The sequence below is a fragment of the Emydura macquarii genome, unplaced genomic scaffold (genome assembly GCF_026122565.2).
Source record: "Emydura macquarii macquarii isolate MOO-44397 ecotype Brisbane River unplaced genomic scaffold, CSIRO-AGI_Emac_v2 contig_751, whole genome shotgun sequence".
NCBI classification, from domain to species: Eukaryota; Metazoa; Chordata; order Testudines; family Chelidae; genus Emydura; species Emydura macquarii.
This window is the reverse complement of record NW_027130888.1, coordinates 21,654-25,643: the sequence shown is the minus strand read 5'-3', so window position 1 is coordinate 25,643 and position 3,990 is coordinate 21,654. Positions and strand designations below refer to the sequence as shown.

The 3,990-nt window shown below is 44.4% G+C and overlaps 1 pseudogene; it reads right to left on the bottom strand.

The window, feature by feature from the left end:
• Positions 1-1,886: 1,886 nt before the first annotated feature.
• Positions 1,887-2,822, bottom strand: LOC137149492 (olfactory receptor 14C36-like; annotated as a pseudogene).
• Between the last annotated feature and the right edge of the window lie 1,168 nt (positions 2,823-3,990).

Here is a 3,990-nt window from a genome sequence, read left to right as displayed (position 1 = left end):
ACATTACTTATACAAAGTGGGAGCGGGAAAATCTATTGTAACCAATAAGGCAAGAGAAACAGAGCCTGTTAAAATATGTCCAGTCAAAACAGCTCAAGGCTCACAGATATTTCTTATCATGAAGTTTTTGTCAATGAGCTCTGGGGTCAGGCGTATTTGCAGAAATTCTTTAATAAATAGCACCAAATAATGAATATTGTCAAGGAAATCATTGATCTGCACATCAACAATAATGAACAACAAAAGAGCCACAATAATTGGCTTTGTTTATTCATAATCTAACTATCTATCTATCAATCTACATACTCTGCTTATATTTATTATATGCATAGGTTACACAAATAAGTTTTAAAACATGTTTTAAAAATATCAATACTAATAATAACAACAGCAGCAATAACCGCAAACTTCTGTGCTCTAGACATATTTGGAACCCTGTGTGGAGGAAAGACCATTGGCTAATTCCAAATCAACCCTTTGCAGTGAATGACTAAATCCCAGTTGCCCTGGTTACAGGATTAGCTACATCTCTGACCCCTTCTCGGGTCTCTCTGAGTTCACCCCCTCAGGTCTCAGCCATGAGCCTGCCCCTCTTTTAAGGCAGAATCACCTGATATTTCCCCTCTCAAGCAGGGTCTCAGCTGACAACACCCTGTGCACCAACGTGATTTCTCAACAGGGTTTGATACCGGCAGTTCTTCTCTCAGGATCTGAGAGCAGTAGTAAGTTGAGTGACTGGCCGACCTTCTCCATACAAAGTCTGATTTATTTACTACAGTAGGAACAAAGTTTAACATAAGAGACAATATTAGATAGCAACTCCAGATCCACCACAGCAATTGTTCAGTAGGACAAAATTTTCACCTTATTACCACAACTCAGTTTTTCTTTAGGCATTGCAATAGCTTTCTCTTCCAAGATGCCTTTCCACCATGGAAAGAATGATACAGCATAAAAATAATTGTTTCACCAGAAACTCAGCTACCCTGACAAATACATTATTTTTTTTCCAAGTCTTCATGAATGGGGAAAGCAAAACTTTAAGACTCTCAGGCTTGGTCTACATTTACCCTGGCGATCTGGTGGCAGTTGATTGGAGTTACGGAAACTATGCAGAAAACGTGCGTAACTTCCATTGACTGTCTGCTGTGCTTCTCTTCTGCACACCATCTTCACTGCACTGTGCCTACGGGAACGCAGTTCCCGTCGATGCAGCTCTACGCCACTTGAGGAGGTGGTTTTAGTTCGTTGACTTAGCAGGTCTTCACTGACCGCTCAGTCGATTCAGATAAGTCGATCTCACGGCGGCGACTTAGCCGCCATCTGTGTAGACATAGCCTCAGAAAACTCCAACAAAGATATGATGAGATTTCATCTTGAATAGATGATAAATAATTGACACTCCCTTTTTAAACAACAGTATTCCACACTCCCAAAAGCCTATCCCCCAAATAAACCACGTAGACAGGAACGAATCGACCAACCAATACAAAAATGCACACACAAAAAGAAACAACCAAGCAAACACAAACCAAACCACTCATACCTGAAACACAATTTTTATGTCAAAAAAGGAGAAGAGACAGAAACTTCTCGAAGTTCACTGGGGACTTAACTATGGCTATTGTTATTCCATGCAATGTGCTCAGGTAGCATGGTGATGGTAGCAGTATAAACCTCTAAAATAAACAGATAGATGGGTAGGCAGATTTATGGATAGATATATAGATTCTGATCCTGTTTACACCGCTGTAACCTTTCACTAACTCCTCTAACTTCAGTGGAGTTAGTCTGTATTTTATTACACGTATCAAGGACACAATTTTGTCCTCAGTCGATAAAGAAGCTCAGGATGAAATCATAGTCAAGGAGCAAGGACGGACATTCTAATTCTTAATGAATATCCTCCACACAATCAGTTTCTGTAATGCAGCTTTGATCTCCTTGTTCCTCATGCTATAGATGATGGGATTCATCATGGGAGGCACCACGGCATAGAGAACACCCATCAGCAGATCTGGTTTTGATGCTGAGGTGGAGGTGGGATTCAGGTACTCAAAGGAGCCAGTGAAAAGTAGCAAAGAGACCACAGTGAGGTGAGGCAGGCAGGTGGAGAAGGCCTTATGCCGGCCCTGCTCAGAGAGGATTCTCAGCACTGCTTTGAAGATCTGAACATATGACACAATTATAAAAACAAAGCAGTTTACACCTATAAACACACCAAAGGCAATAAACCAAACACCACTGAGGTACGAGTCAGAGCAGGTGAGCTTGAGCAGTTGGGGGATTTCACAGAAGAACTGGTTGATGACATTGGACTGGCAGAAGGGTAACCTGAAGATGTTTCCAGTGTGCAGTGCAGAGTAGACAATACCACTGATCCAGGCACCGGCTGCCATTTGCACACGAGCTCCCCTGTTCATCACAGTCTCATAGTGCAGTGGTTGGCAGATGGCGATGTAGCGGTCGTACGCCATGACAGTGAGAAAGGCAACATCAGTTGCGGCGAAGATGACAAAAAGAAAGACTTGGGCGACGCATCCAGGATAAGAAATCAGCCTGGTGTTCATGAGGGAATTGACCATGGATTTGGGGAGGGTGACAGAGATGGAGCCAAGGTCTAGGATGGACAGGTTCATCAGGAAGAAGTACATGGGGGTGTGAAGGTGGCGGTCAAGGGCTGCAGCCATGACAATGAGAAGGTTCCCCACCAGGGCTGCCAGGTAAATCACCAGAAACACCACAAAGTGCAAAATCTGCAGCTCCCGAACGTCGGAGAATCCCAGGAGAAGGAACTCGGTCACAGCGGTTCAGTTGGACATTTTCTTCCTCTGTATATTCTCAGATGGCTGTAGAGGGAAGGAGAAAGATAACGGTTGGGATTACAGTGATAGAGAGAATAGCCCTATTCCCCCTCATTAATATCTCATCAAAGGTGCACAGCTCTCGTCCCTTCCATTGACTAGGAGTGGTGAGTTATCACCTGAAGGTAAATAGGCTCCCGTAAAGTCAATGGAGATGCAGCAGTGCACACCACCTGAAGGTCTAGCTCTGTATGTGTCTTGATGAAATGCCGTGTGAAGGATGAAGCAAAGTGCAACCCCAACACAACACTTCTAGTCAAGATGGATCCCCTCTCACTTCAAACCGCAGGCTCAGAGCTTGGGCCTGAAACTAAAATGTCAACACTGCCTGATATCCATTTTCAGTGGAAATATGACATAGTGTTACTCGGTACCCAGGTGAGAGCTCCTCTGTAATGATTGTACTGCAACACCACCCAGGCGGCCTGCTGCCTGCTGATGGATTGATTGATGACACCAACTCCCAGCTGCATTTCTCTCTCTGTGTCATCATGGGCTAGAAGCATTGCTCAGCTGCCTCTGTGCTGGGTCATTTACTGCTGTAACTTAATGTGTGTGTGGGTCCCTAGCAGTCAGGAGACTTGGCTCTGTCACCGACCATCTCTGTGATCTTGGGCAAGACATTCCCCTCCCTGTATCTCTCTTTCCCCTCCCTACACTGCTCTGCCTTGTCTGCTAGGACTGTGAGCTCCTTGGGGGTGGGCTGTGTCTGGTTATGTGTATGTTCTGTTCCCCTGCCAACAGCATCTGTTTTTAGCTGGCAGCAGAGGGGCGCAGCGGATCCAGCGCTAGTGCAGGAGAGCTGGTTTTAATCCCACTGACCTTCGCCATGTCTGTGGGAGAGTGAAGAGTTAAAAGCTGAACAAGTGATCGGACCTAAGCTACAGGAAAAGGATTTTGGTGAAATTTTATCTAGAGTCTGTTATCTCCCTTCTTTCCCTCCCTTCCCAGCCATCTGTGCAAGGAATGAGACTAAAAAATAACTATTCTCCCTTCTGTTCAAGGTCTTTGGTGGGAATACAGCATTATTGTCTTTCCCTTCCATGCATAGTGTATACTTTAAAGAATGTTAGTAGGTTTCAAAGTAATGTGTCTGTACTCTGTGCAATAATCCTGTAAACAACTA